Below are 15,272 nucleotides of genomic sequence, written 5' to 3'. Positions count from 1 at the left end.
GCTGAAACACTAAGCCTGCCCCCTTCCTGGGTGTGTGTCTGCCATCAGCGGCTTTGATTTTCAGCCCAGGATCATCGTCCTCCACGTTTGCACGTTCGGGTGCATGCATACTGTTGGTTGGGGTTTCAGATTTCTGTGCAAGCTGGTTCTCACAGACACCTGACCTGTCCAGCCCTTCTCTGCCACCTGCCTTCTCTGTGCATGCAGCGCTCACAGCCTTTCAAAGCCAGATTGCAGAATTTGGCAGCAAAAAATGGATGGCATCCAACACCTTAGCGGTTACTTCCCTGTGCCGAGCCCGACCAGCTCTCCCCTTGTTGAGTGTGGTCCTGCCAGCCAACGTTGGCCTCCTGACTGGACTCGCGACTCAGATGTTTGTGTCCAGGGCCCATCTGAGGTTTGACGTGTTGTCTCATTGGTGTGTCTTGTACCAGTTCGTGAAAACAGAAGCTCTTCTCTTTTTTCCCCCCCAAAGACTAACATTTGGACTTCCTCTGACTTGTAATGGCTAAAAATGAGTTTGAAACATGTTCCTTTTCATCTCTTCTTCCTACTATTAATTTTTAGTACTTTCATTTATGTTTAAAAAAGCGGTTAGATGTGAAGGTTCCCAGACAAGAATGAGTAATTGTCAGGTTGAGGTAGAAGCTGGGAGCTGGCTCTGGTTTTCTGAGAATAATCATAATAGCTTTTAAAGGGAGGTTGAAAACTGTAATTGGAGCTTACTCTTTGAATCGGGGCATTGTCCAGTGGCCCCGCTCAGTGATCTCTGGGGAGACAGGTCAGATGCTGAGGGTTGTCTCTGGACACGGAGGGGAGACCCAGGAGACGGCAGAGGAACAGAGCAGCTCAGAACATGGGGGGCGGGCTGGAGGGGGCGGGCGCGAGGGATGTGGGTTCTCAAGGCTAAGGCGAGGGGTCCTTGGAACTCCCGGGTGACTGACTTTCCGGGGAGGAGCTGACGAACCACGGAAGGGGTGTCAGGAGGGTAATGAGTTAAGCTCAGCACCGGGCTGTAGGCAGGGGGACAGACGGACGGTGGGCAGGGCAGCAGGGCCGCCCTCCTGCAAAAGTGGGTGGCTGCTTTCCGTGGGTACCCGCTGTGGCGCACCGTGGTTTGGAAAACGGGTTATTGGGAGGAATAGCATCCACGGCACTGCATCTGTGTGTAACGCGCACCCAGCGTGTGCGTGTTCCTGTGTGTTTATGCATGCACGTGGCTTCTGGTTTGTTTCTCTGTTACTCAAAATACAGGATGTCGCCCCGTCTTGTTTTCTGATGTCCCGTGGAGCTCCGCCAGGCAGTGCGCACTGCACTTTTAGCTTTGCGTCTCGTGAGGCCTGCGGGCCGGGGATTGCCCGCAGGGAGATGCTGGAGACTGCCGCCGGGAAGACGGCAGGGAGGAGCAGGACCCGGGGAGTCTTACAGGGGTGGAGGAGGGAGGCAGGGATCAGCGGGGTAGCTGGTTCTTCTTTCTTTTCTTTTTAAACAAAGATTTTTGCCTCGTTCCTTTTTTTTTAAATTAGTGATTCTGAGGTTATCTCAAGGGTGAAAGCTCCCCGCTCTGTTTTCAGGGATGGCGGCTCTGGGAGGTGGGCGCTGGGGGGAGGTCCCCCGGGTCACTCTGCCCCCTCCCGCCCTGACGCCGGCCTGCCCGCCTGTGTCCCTCCCGCAGCCGTGCACCCGGGCCTCCGTCCCCCTCGGGTTGGCCGGCTCTGCCTCTCTGCGCCCTGCCTGTGCCTCGGGGCAGCCTGCTGTCCCCCTCGTGTGAGGTTCTCCCCGGCCCCCAGAGCAGCGGGCACGGAGTCTCACGCTCCATGGAAAGGCCGGAGGAACTCGAGCCGCCGGAGCGCAGGGCCCGAGCCTGTCTCAGCTCTGTGACCCCCGTGCCGGGGAGGCCGCCTGGTCACCCATCCGAGCCGGGGGCCTGTGGACTGTGGAGCAGAGCCTGACCTCGTGGGGGAGCGGGCTCCCAGCCCTGCTCCCGAGGCCGTGCGAGGAGGGGTCCCCGCCGGGCAGCTGCACTCACGGAATGGCATCCCGGTGAAGAGGGGCGGCCGCCTTTGCCTCGTCACAGCAGGCCAGCGCCCAGGAGCCCTCCTTCTGGACGGGCTTCCTTCCGGTGTGTTCAGGGCCGGCCGCCCAGGTGAGTCCCCTGCTTCCTGTCCTCCCTGGGGCTCTGAGGCAGGAGCCCCTGGACACAGCTGTCCCCCCGGCCTCCCGGGCTCCGAGGGACTGAGACACGGGGCGAGAGGTGCGGGGTGACAGTGTCTACCTGCCCGGCCTAGCCCGACCCCCGCCAGGTGACTGCACGTGCTGGTCAAAAGCAGCAAATCAGAGGAAAAGCAGAGCGGTGGAAACAGTAACAGGAAGGAACAATAAAAGCCGAGGTGCAGGTGGTTTTACGTGAGAAGAGACTTAAGAAATCTTGGGATTTTTCTTGCCGAGGAAAATGAGGAGGGTGAAAGCAGTTATGCTGGGGGGAAAGGCCTGTAAATTACATTTAAATAACTTTCCCCCAAAATATAAATCATGAAGTTACATAAAATCATTTTGATTCATTATGTTAACATTAATAAATTTTAATTTTCAGGTGCATGTGCCTAAAGGCCTCCAGGCTCTTAAGCACAAAATAATCGAAAAGCTAATTAATCACAAGCGGGCAAGTTTCCCAACTAACTCTAAGAACAGTTCCAATTAAGAAATAATACCCTATCTACAAAGTAGAATGAAATACACAAACTGACAAGAAACTTAATTACAAGCCATAGAAACTGAGAAGAAAAACAGAAGAGACTCATTTCCCAGGCCAGGTAGCGTCTCTGGATGTGTTTGGAGGAGACGCTGAAGGTGGGCCTAAATGGGCTTTTCTCTGTCCTCTCTATCTTGTGGAGCCTCTTGAAGGCCATTGAATCTTGACTCAAATATCTCTCATCTCTTCCAGCTTTGACATTAAAAGAATGAGCACGTGAAGATCGTGCACACTTACTGGGCCTCCCACTTAAACCGTCCTTTATCTGCACCTGTCAGGGTCTTCAGTACATTCGCATCCCAGATGCCCAGCACGGCATCTGTAACCCAGGAGATGCTAAATCATGTTTGCAGCATAAGTGGAGGGACACATGATCGCGGGACAAATCGCTTCCTCGGCAGAGGACACACTGCAAGCACACAGCAATGACTCCGTCCTTCTCGGGGAGGCCTGCAGGCCCCTCCGAGTTTCCTCCAGGATCCCGAGCTCTGTAGGTCTTGAGAGGTAGACTCAGAATAACCTATTAGTGACCCCAGGGAGGAGACAGGCCCTCCTCGTTTCATTTTGCTTTAATTCAGCTGATATTGATTGAGGTGCCTGAAGGTAGCCGCACATAATGGAATTGGAATTGCCTGGGAGTCAGAGGAGCAGAAGTGAATTCTAGCGCTGGCTCTGCCTCTAATTAGTCGTGTGACCTGTGTCCAGCCGGATCAGAAGCCAGGTCACCCGTGGACCTCCTGGTTATGTAAGCAACTGAAATCCCTTTTCCTGCTTGGTGGGTTTCTGAGTCTGGAAACTCAGAGTTCTAACCCCCCTATTCTCATCGCGTGTTGTGGTTGCATGACTGTGGTGGTGGTGTTTAGTCCCTAAGTCCTGTTCGACTCTTTGCTACCCCATGGACTATAGGCCGCCAGGATCTTCTGTCCATACAAATCTCCAGGCAAGAATACTGGAGTGAGTTGACAAGCCCTTCTCCTGGGGCTCTTCCTTGGCCCAGGGATCACACCTAGGTCTCTGGCATTATTGGCAGGCAGATTCTTTACCCTCTGAGCCACCAGGGAAGCCCCGCATGACTGTGTGGGTAAGCCGGAAAAGGCCGTAGATAAAGCATGCAAAGCACTTGGGAAAGTCTCCTAAGATACCCTTATGAAAAGAATAGGGCTGGATCATTCACTTAGACGTATCTGAAAATTGCTGAACAAACATCTGCAAAACGTCTTGATGAATGAACATGCATGCCCGGAAAGAAGTCTCCTGCTTCATTCCACAAGCCCCTGAAGCTGCCCCTCTGTTGTTCAGGGTTCTCAGCAAGCCCTGGGAGGAGTGAAAGTCATGCCTCCAGCTTTTCTTCTGAGAGCCTCTTCCATCTGTCTACGGAGGCAGCGGGTTGGCCAGGGTGATGAGAACGAAGGCGATCCTCACGGTACCTCCCGTTTAGGAAGCAGTTCAGTTGAAGCTCCACTTCAGCAGCTCTCAGCCAGAGTGAGTGAACGCTGAGTCTTTGGGGCTCTTTGCTGTCTGAGTCGTCACTTGGCCCCCAGCCAGGTCCTTCTGGATCCCCAGGATGGGGAAGGCTTTCTGAACCATTACAGACTCTAAGAGTCAAGAAAAGATGATTCTGTGAGGTATATTTTAGGTTTGTAAAGATCTATCAATAGGTCAGATGTGATAAATTTTCTCACTTCCTTCGATCATCTCTGATCTCCCACGTTACAGATGGGAAGATGCTTATAGGAAAGCAAAATAGGAAAAAAGTAAAAAAAGGTAATGAAAATGAAAGATGGGGAAAAATCTAAGATTAAAGTGAATCTAGGAATGCCCCAGATATGTTTTGGTTTTTAGAATATTCTGTGTATTTCAAATTCACAAATACTCAGCCAAACTCTTAAATGAAGAACAAGTGATCTGCCAACCATCTAGTTAAAACAAATTGTGTGAATTATAATGAAATTCTTTCCAAATGTGTACTTTCCAAGTACACATTTTTAATGGGAGGAAATGTACTCCAGAGGAACTTTTAAAAGGCACTAATCTGGGTCATCTCAGAGATATGCGTAGCCTTCCCCGCATAGTCGTTCTGTAATGTTTTGTTGTTGTTGGTTTTGCTAAGTCATGTCCAGCTCTTTTCTGACCCCCATGGGCCCCACCAGACTCCTCTGTCCATGGGATTTCCCAGGCAAGAATACTGGAGTGGGTTGCCGTTTCCTTCTCCAGGGAATCTTCCCGACCCAGAGATTGAACTCGTGTGTCCTGCGTTGTGGGTGGTTTCTTTACCACTGAGCTACCTGGGAAGCCCCTGTTTTGTAATAGAATTTGGGGATTACCTAGTTCAGGCCATTGTTTAAAAAGGGTTGGTGGCATTTAAAAGTCTAAACATCTCTGAAAATCTGTTCTAAGTTTCTGAAAGTTTTTCAGTGTGAATGTAAAAATTCAGACCTTCAGAGTATTCACCGTACAGTTGGCTCAGGCTCTTCTGGCTGAAACGCAAGGTAATCATGCGTTCAGTTTGCAGAATGACTGCGTATTGCTGTGAGCAGCTCTGCATGGCGAAGAGTATTTTCCCTGAAAGTTGGTGCCAACTCTCAACTCCTTCCAAATGTTTCGATACAGCCTTGCACTGACATCCCTTTATGCACAGTCAGGAAATTCAAACTGTACTTCATTAGGTCTCCCCTCAAACCCCCCTGGACATTCCATGACACTTTTGCCAATAGGAATTCCTCGTGGAGTGATAGCCCGTATGGAAAGAGCACCCCAGGTCCTAGCCGCAGACAGTGACTTTGGCTGATGTAGCCACTTCACGAGAATGTTTATGGCCCATTTTGGATAAAGTCATCGGTGCTAAGATCCTGATCCAGCAGTGGGTTTTGGTTTCCCACGTTGGCAATTGTGTGTCTCTAACAATATCTTACACCTGATACGTCTTCATTTAAGGTAAGTTTATTGTGTCATCGTAAAATAAAAATAGTAGCAGAGACTATTTTAAAGTGGATTCGCGTTTAGTAATTTAGGGCCCAGTGCCGAGTCACTTCTGCCGTGTCCGACTCTTTGCAACCTTAGAGCTGTAGCCCGCCAGACTCCTCCGTCCTTGGGCTTCTCCAGGTGAGAGCACTGGAGTGGGTTGCCGTGCCCTCCTCCAGGGCATCTTTCCAACCCGGGGATCGACCCTGAGTCTGTTATGGCTACCTGCATTGGCAGGTGGGTTCATTACCACTAGCGCCACCTGGGAAGCCCTTTCAGTAATTTACAGTATTGTTAATTACAGTTGCCAAAGCACTCAGTTTCAAGGTACGGCTCTTAGGTCTGTAATTTAGTTTTCTGTTGGATATTATTCAGGGTAATTAAGCATGAGCTGCTGCCACTGAGAAACACCCTCAGAACCTGGGTAATTCAGCCCAACCAGAGTTCATGTCTGGAGAAGGCAATGGCACCCCACTCCAGTACTCTTGCCTGGAAAATCCCATGGATGGAGGAGCCTGGTAGGCTGCGGTCCATGGGGTTGCTAAGAGTCAGACGCGACCAAGCGACTTCACTTTCACTTTTCACTTTCATGCATTGGAGAAGGAAATGGCAACCCACTCCAGTGTTCTTTCCTGGAGAATCCCAGGGACGGGGGAGCGTGGTGGGCTGCCGTCTATGGGGTCGCACAGAGTCGGACACGACTGAAGCGACTTAGCAGCAGCAGCAGCAGAGTTCATGTCTTGCCCTCGTGGCGGCTGACACTTCTGTTTGGTAGCTCAGAGTCGCAGACCCTCCCAGCCTGTGCCAGGCCACCCCCACGCTGGCTGCAGGGTCTGGGAGAGGAGCCTGGAGGTGGCCCCTGCCTCCTAGATGCCACACTCCTGAGCTACGTGGGCGAGAACCCGTCCTCCGCCCCGAGGGACGGTGTCGGGCCTGGAAGGAGCCCAGGGGCCGTGTTTGCTGAGAGGTCTGTCCTCGGCCACGCCGCCCGGAAAGGAGTGGACAGCGGTGATAACAAGCAGCTACATTCTCAATCGTACAGGCTTTCTCAAATTTTAAACGAAGTTTAATGACAAATTTTATTTGATTGACGTGACTCATTGACACAGCCGCACGAGCCGAGCTGTGTAATGTGGGAAACTGCAAGGACCCAAGTTATGGTGCTAGTTCTGCCTGTGTAAGCTGTGTACCTCTGTATTTGCCATCTAAATTACTTCACCTCTTTTCTCTTTATATCTGAGATAATTAGCTCATAATATGGTCCCTTATAACTTCAAATTTTAAATTTCTTTATTCTACTCACGGTCTACCACAGGTAAATGTTTTCACAACCAGGCTCTGCACTGAAATAGATTATGTTTGCAGTCTGTCTTTGCATTCTTTTTTGTTAACCAAGGATATAAAATGTTCACTCAGGAACCCAGAATTTAAGCGTACAACTCTGATTTCATTAGTACGCGTACAACTCTGAATCAGTTTAATTCAGCGAAGATTTAATTGCTGCCATGCATAAGCATTTTGCCGGGTGCTCGGCACATGAAGACGAGTAGATCCGGTAGGCTTTTGTTCTGGGGTAACTCGTACTCGAGCACTGGAGACAGACGTGCCCAGATGAGCTCAGTGTGGTTTGGGAAGTGGGATGGTGGCTGGCCCAACAGGTAATGGAATAGGACTCTGTGCTCGGCATAGCTTGGGAGGCAGGCAGGGGCATCTGAGCTGAATCCCGGAAAATTAACACAGTAAGTTTGGAAGAGCGTGGCACAGGGGGAAAAGCTTCAAGCCTCCTGATGGAACTGGAGCTGTCCTGTCCAGCGTGGCCGCCACTGGCCAGGTGTAGCTGTCGAGCGTGTGGAATGCAGTTCAAACGGAGATTCCTTTAACTGTGACATATATACCAGTTTCAAATACTGAGTTCAGAAATGAATGTAACCTATCTCATGAATACTTAAAAGAAAACATTGATTACATGGTGAAATGAATATTTTAGATACAGTAGGTTAAGTATATTAATTAATTCCACCTCCCCCTGCCCTGCCGTTGTCAGTGTGACTACTAGAAAATTCAAACCGCCTGCATGGCCCGTGTTCTGTTTCTGTTGGCTGAGGCTGTTCGAGGGCATCGCTTGTGGAGGAGGACATGGCCGGAGTTGCTGGGACCCTTCACTGTCCACTTGAACTATCAGCATTGTTAGCCAGCTGTATTCCAGTACAAAATTAGAAGTTTAAAACCAAATATCTAATAATGCAAAAAAGAAAAATCACACAGAAAGTGGATTACCAATATTGCAAACTGAGTCTAAAAGATTTTATTCTGTTGTCTTAAATTCTTTTTATCAGATACCTAGAGTAAATAGACTTCTAACTTAAACAATGTTGATCACGTAGTGCAATGAGTATTTTAGGCGTACTAGATTAAGTGTATTAATACAGTTAATGTCACCTGTGTTTCTCCCCCCCTTTGCGCAGTGTGGCATTGGAACGTTTAAACCTCCCTGCAGGGCCCGCGGCCTGTTTCTGTTGGATGAGGCTGTTCTGGGGCAGAGCTTGTGAAGGAGGGTGTGGTCGGAGTTGCTGATGGAGGGGTGTGGGTCGGGGGGTGGCTTGGGTGCTGCTCTGTATTCAGCTCAGCCTTTATCTGTTTAAGCTGGAGAGCTTTCCATGGCAGAGTCGCGGTCAGTCGTGTGTGCATTTTAGTTAGCCCCGGGCTTTGTGGTTGATGGGGCTTCCCAGGTGGTTCAGCAGTCAAGAGCCCACCTGCCAATGCAGGAGATGTGGGTTCCATCCCTGGGTCGGGAAGGTCCCCTGGACCCGTGGCAACCCACTCTAGTGTTCTTGCCTGGAGGATCCCACGGACAGAGGAGCCTGGCGGGGCTGCAGTCCTCGGGGGCGCAGAGTTGGACACGACTGAGCAACTAGACAGCAGCGAGCAGATGGTGCTGTGCCGGCTGGAGGCTGGTGGCCGGGTTTCTCACCAGGTGGCGGCACCGCCATCCCCAGAGGGCCCGAGAGGGGTTGCGTGCGGGCAGTGGCAGTAACAACAGAGGTCAGCAGTTAGTCAGGGCTGACTGCCGGGTCTCTGTCTGGGGTGACTGGTGGGGCGGCTGTATCACAGGCTGAGACTTTCCGGTCTGGAGAAGCAGGCTCTGTACCGGGGAGGGGGATGCCGCGTGCAGGTTGACATGATTGGCTGCTGTACGTCGGCAGCTGCTTGGTTTGAGGGAGCCAAAGCTCCGGCGAGAGGTCAGGGCTGGAGAGGGAGGCCTGGGAGTGCCCAGGTGGCCGCCAGACAGCGGGATTCTGTGTGATTACGGGGGACTGGGGAGTGGGGGGGGCGGGAGGCAGTGGTGGCCCCCGGAGCGCATGTACTGAAGGACCCCCAGAGCGGGACCCTGGGCGGCCCCACCTCCAGAGCCGTGAGAAGGGAGTTGTTAGTGTCTCGTAACCACCCGTCTGTGGTGCTTGGTTAGAGCAGCCTGAACTAAGCCCCAGGAGGGAGCTTTGACTTTGGCAGCTGGGGTTCCTGTCGGTGGTGGTTTTTGCGAAGGTTGGTCCTGATAGAGTGTAGAGGCCACAGTGCCAATCAACTTGATCGTACCGAGGTGTTTACGGGGGCTGGAGACTGGATTCGGTGAATGTCAACTGCCCTTTCCAGAAGCTTGTCCAAAGGGAAGGGGTAGCATATGCTAGGAGCCGGGTTCCGAGAGTTAGGAGGGAGAGCTTTCAACACGTAGATTGGCTGGAGAGAGGGCGTGGTTTTGGACGCTGTTTGCTGGGTGAGGCTTGGACGTGGAGATTTCCCCAGCGGTCCTGAGCCCACGGCCCGGGCAGGAGGCGTATAGTAAGGGAGCGCTGCGTATTCCAGGTTCCCTTTTTCTCTGCTGCACTCTCAACGACCACGTGACTCTCTGAGCCCAGTCCCCGATGTCAGTTTAAAAAATAACGAAATAGAATAGGGGTCCTTGTGTTCTCGGATTTAGTTGACCCCACGATGGGGTTTATTCTGTTACGTCTCACTGGATGCATCTGGTGTGGTCTCCACCCCGAGCTCCTTTGAGAAAGTGGATGATTTGTCTATTCATAGTTTTCCCGTGTTGCTTCGAATAAGCCAGTGAGATCAGAAGAGTGAATTCAAGCTCAGACGCTGTAACCATCACCCAGGTGACTTTCTTAAAATTCAGTTTTGCTTCCTGTTGGAGTGACCACTGTTTGGGTCTTCCTGCCAAACAGTCCCGGCCAGCTCCCCACGACACCCGGCTGTTAGCAGTTTCGGGAGGAGGTGGCGACAGTTCCTCGTGACCAAAGACAGAGATGTGCTCAGTGACCCTGCCGCCCCCAGGGGTGAGCGGAATCCGAGGATCCTGAAGTCAGTCCAGAGGGGAAGCCTCCTGCCGCGGTGCTGCTGCTGGCGGAGGTTTCTTTAAGAAGGTCTTCGTTGGGGTTTGTAAGGCCTGAGTGCAGGCATTGCAGACAAGCCGTGGCGGCCCCCGTGTCCAGAGAGTCACGCTGCCCTCGGCTCTGGCTCCTGCTGGGGACAGTCACATCCAGCTCAAAGCTGCCCCGCTCCAGCAGTGCTCATGTCTCTTGCCGTTAGACCAAATCGCACAGTTCCTTCTCTATTTGGCAGCGGGTGACGGATGTGACCAGTTCTGCCCCTGTCCTTGAAGGGCACGTTTTGAAAATTATTATTAAGAAAACTTATCAAGCGTTCTACAGAGTCCAGAGAATACTACAGCAGACTCTCTGTTCACAACACCAGCTCACGAAATGACGTGAGAGAGCGGCCCGGCGGCCTGGCGGCAGGGGTGACCTGCGCCCGCCCACCTTCTTGTCTGTGGTTCTGATTGTCGGGCCGCAGCGTCTGCCAGTTGGACGAGTGAGAAATGATGAAGCCACGCTTTTTCGAATTATCTCTGGAGTTCCTGGGAAAAGACAACACGAAGAGGATAAGTTTGCAAAGAAATAGAGCTCCCCAAGGAAGTAAGTTATTGATTAAAAATTCATGACAAATGTATTAAAACTGAAAATGAGAAAATATCGACAGATACATATGTTAGTGACCCAGAATATTTTGATTGTCCTCTTGGATTTTGATTGGTCACTGAGTGATGGATTTGGCCGCTGCCCCCAAGGGAGGCAGGGTGGGCTTACGTTTGACAGATGCTGTTTACCAGGAAGACTGATGGCCACGCACCTGCTTCTCTTCTGATAGAACCACATCAGATACAAGCTCAGGTTCTTAAAGGCTTTACTTTGAAAAAAATAAATAAAAACAAACATATTCCTAGGAGTTCTTAGAAATCCTTTCTTTCCCTTTGTAAATTCTTTTTTTTTTTTTTTTTTTGCATATGGGATCTTAATTCTCTGACCATGGTCTCTGGTTCTCCATTCTCTCTGGGTCACCTGTTTTAGTGCTAAGTTCTTTAGACTTCCAAGGTTTTTTTTTTTCCCTTATGATTTAGCAATTTCTTGTTTACTGAACCATTGCACAATTTGCTCAGTCGCTCAGTCGTGTCTAACTCTGGACTGTAGCCCGCCAGGCTCCTTTTCTCCATGGGATTCTGTAGCAAAAGTACTGGAGTGGGATGCCATTCCCTTCTCCAGGGGAATCTCCCCAACCCCAGGAGTGAACCTGAGTCTCATGTCTCCTGCATTGGCAGGCGGGCTCTTTACCAATGAGCCACCGGGGAAGTCCTTGCACTGTGAATGAGCACCGTTTTCTTAGTAATAGTTTATAAGTAGTGGGCTCTCTATAAATCTCCTCCAGAGTTTATTTGAAATGTTTATACTGAGCTAGCAAAATTATTTTTGTAGGACAAGGAGAAGTGGCATTGATCCCCGGAGTCTGGTGCCACTCAGAGGGTATATTGTTTTTCAGTGAGTCCAGATTCCTCTGTCGCATCAGAAAGTCGGGGCTGATTAATTGTCAGGATAGACTGGGGCTGTGCTGAGCTAACAGAGGCCCTCCTGAAATCTTAGTGGTTTGATCCACTGACAGTATCTCTGTGTCAGAGAGAGACCTCTGTGGAGTCCTCCGTCCACAGCAGTGCCGTGTGGAACGTGTGGCCCCCAGGGCCCCCGCAGCAGGGGAGGAGAGGCTGGAGGGTCTCCAAGGAGTGGGGGGGGGGTCTCGCTTCCACCCACTTCTGTTCCACGGGCCGGAGCTCAGTCACGTGGCCCCCAGGCTGTCCTGGCGGGTCCAGGGTGCTGAGGATGACTCAGGGATTGGTTTCCACATAGCGTTTCCCCCACGGACACCCTTCTTACTGGCCTGGATGTGACCGGCCAGTTTGCTGATGAAAGGGACAGTCTGTGTCATCGTTCCGACTACCGATTTGGTCTGATTCACACATTATGTCACAGAACTTCCATGTGCTTACACCCGTGGGACCGTGTTTTTAGCTTTGCCAACCGATAGCTTATTTTTATCCAGCTCTGTTCCCATGTCCTTTAAGTTCCCCCTCCATCTGCTTTAATCTCTCAGATTTTGTAGCCAAATGGCTAAAAATGCCCCAGATCCCTTGGGAAGAAGAAGTGAGACATTGGGCACATTTAACTCCCGTGCTCCTGTTTCCTTATTCTAGTCCCTGTCTCTTTCATTCGGTTTAATATTATATGCTACTCTCTTTGGGGTCCAGAATAAAATATTTGAATATTTCAGCTATTTCTGCGTTACCTAGAGGCAGAGAAGGCAAGAGGAAGTCTGGGGGGTTGGGAGGCAGAGACCTGCGGGAGGCAGTTTGCCTGAGACAAGGAAGGATGAGTGAACCGCTTGCACCACGGCAGTCAGCGAGCCAGACTCAGCAGGTGTAAACCCTAAGACGGTTTTGTTTTTCACACCACTGCCTTCAGCAGGTTCTGTCTAATCTTCCTCCTCGTCCAGGGTGAGGTTTCAAGCAGATCTCAGCCTTCTTGGTTGTTTTCAAGGGCGGTCCAGTCCGATGGCACAGCTTCCGTCTTCCGTCCAGCTTAACGCTGTTTCCCTCCCTGGGCGCAGAACGGGGTGCAGGGGTGCGAGCTGGAAGGGGGGTGACGGGGCAGCAGGGGCGGGGAGGGGAGCGCTGGGCGGGGAGGGGAGAGGGGAGCGAGGCCGGGAGAGGACTTCTGTCACCGGAGAGCTGAGCATGGTGGTGGTGGCTTTCGGGAGTGGCCAGTGTCCAAATGCTGACTTCTTTTTTCTCAGAAGACTAAGATCCTGCTAGCTGCACGGCCAAAAAGAAACAGCTTGGCATCAGCCTAGAGGTCCTGAAGGCAACTGAACTGTGTGTTCGGGCCTGCCTTAAAGGCTGACTCTTCTCTGGATGTAACGGTCACTAAAGAGATGGTCTCCCGCCGTAGAGACCACAGGCATGCCACTCTGTAAACTGTAGACTGTGGGAGCAAGCTGAGGAAGGAAATAGCGTCTTTATAAGACACTCCTATTGATTCGTTTTCTTTTTGGAAAGGTCGGAGAATACATCCACTGCAGCGAAACGACCCGATTAATGCTGCTGCTACTAAGTCACTTCAGTCGTGTCTGACTCTGTGCAACCCCGTAGACGGCAGCCCGCCAGGCTCCCCTGTCCCTGGGATTCTCCAGGCAAGAACACTGGAGTGAGTTGCCATTTCCTTCTCCAGTGTGTGAAAGTGAAGTCATTCAGTCGTGTCCGACTCCTTGCGACCCCATGAACTGCAGCCCACCAGGCTCCTCCGTCCATGGGATTCTCTAGGCAAGAGTACTGGAGTGGGGTGCCATTGCTGTCTCTGACCCAATTAATGTCTACCCAGTAACAGCCAGGAATGAGCTCATCCAGCTCTCGTGTGTTGACAAGGGAGGTGGATGCCGAGGGTGGACAGGTGCAGGACACAGTTGATGTGGGGATGAGATTTTCCATCCAGTCTCAGTGGAGGCCAAGAGCTGAGCTTTTGTCATCCCTCAGCTTTCCCTCTGGGGATGGAATCCGGTTTGATTTTTAGTGTGTTTTATGTGTCATCTTCTAATTATGTTTCAGATAGTGATAAAGAGAGATGCAATGTGGTCATGAGAGTAAATCTCAAAAGGCTCAGTGGCTCCTTTATCTACTGCCGAAAACAACTCCCACCAGGAAGAGGGTTCCATTAATTGTCATTACTCGGGAATTATGGAATTAGAGCTGCTGACGTTTCTTTTATCATTGGTATATTTAAGTGACAGTGGCATTACTTACTCTAAATTAAGTTCCTTTCACAGTTGAAAAATTACAACAGTGTGACAAGACATAGAGCACTATTAACTTTTATTTTGGAACGCCATCTTTCTACTGGAGATAAAGGTGCAGTTTCTCAGACCAGAAGGCAGGAAGGGTCATTCCTTGGTTCTGTAACAGAAGGGAATAGGTAAGTGCATCCAAGTTAATCCTCCAGGAGTTTCAGTGAGGGAATTGAATGTTCAAAGGGTTTCCTGGGTGGCTCAGCGATAAGGAACCCACCTGCAGTGAGGGAGACGTGGGTTTGATCCCTGGGTCGGGAAGATCCTCTAGAGAAGGGCATGGCAACCCCGCATGCCAATTTTAAAGGATAAAATTGCTTTATTTTGGTGGCCAGTCAAAGGGAGATATAGGAGGTAGGATGTGAGTCCTCGGTTGATTATCCTCCAGTCAATATATTTAGATTTTTTTTGTTATTGTTTAGTCCCTAAGTGAGTCCAGCTCTTTGCATCCCTATGGACTGCAACAGGCCGAGCTCCTCTGCCCTCTGCCATCTCTCAGAGTTGGCTCAAACTCGCATCCACTGAGCAGGTGATGCCATCCAACCATCTCATCCTATACCACCCTCTTCTCTTCCTGCCCTCAGTCTTTCCTAGCATCAGGGTCTTTTCCAATGAGTCGGCCTTTCACATCAGGCGGCCAAAGTACTGGAGCTGTTCTTTAGTTTTTAACTCTTCGTAAATGCTAATCAAGGCATGACTGTTCCCTTTATGTTTTCAGAAGGTTCTAGACCACCCTGTACTGTTATCAACTTGGTCAACTCAATTCCATTTCATGTTTCTGCTGCCATATGCCTTCCCCTTGTTGGAAGGATATGGATTTTTAGGACATAGGTCCCTAAAGGAGACTGGAGACATGATAAGGAGAATTCTGGCGGGACACAGCTGTGGGGCATTGGTTCAGACGCTGCTGGTTAGCATTTGCACCAGAAATGGCTAATGAGAACTAACGGGCAGCTCTGCGCATGCAGCTCAGGGGACGCTGCTCCACGCCCCGTGCTGACCTCAGCGGGAAGGGAGTCCGAGAGCGAGGGGGGATGTGTGTGCACGTGCAGCCGACGCCCCTTGCAGCCTGGCAGACGCCAGCTCAATTGCACAGCAGCCGTCGTCCAAAAACTTCTTAAAGACCCACTAAAAAAAGAACGACAACAAAAAAGCTTCCATCACAGTGCTGATTAGGATCCAGCGCAGCCCAGGACGAGTGAAGGAGCTCGGTTTTCATGGCCTGCAGAGGCTAGTCACCGTCTCTTGCCGTCCGTGGTAAAGTTCTCTTCAAAGAGGTCTGCCTTTGGACCGTGTGAAGGATTTGTCGACAGAAGCGTGCGGAGCTGAGGTTATA

General features: G+C 51.0%; 1 protein-coding gene across 1 annotated transcript in view; it reads left to right on the top strand.

The window, feature by feature from the left end:
- Positions 1-15,272, top strand: part of FARS2 (phenylalanyl-tRNA synthetase 2, mitochondrial) — a 301,221-nt gene that overhangs the window by 136,769 nt on the left and 149,180 nt on the right. The window lies entirely within an intron of this gene.

The sequence above is a fragment of the Muntiacus reevesi genome, chromosome 20 (assembly GCF_963930625.1).
Source record: "Muntiacus reevesi chromosome 20, mMunRee1.1, whole genome shotgun sequence".
NCBI classification, from domain to species: Eukaryota; Metazoa; Chordata; class Mammalia; order Artiodactyla; family Cervidae; genus Muntiacus; species Muntiacus reevesi.
Note: the sequence above shows the minus strand (reverse complement) of the source record. Positions and strands in the feature narration are given on the sequence as shown.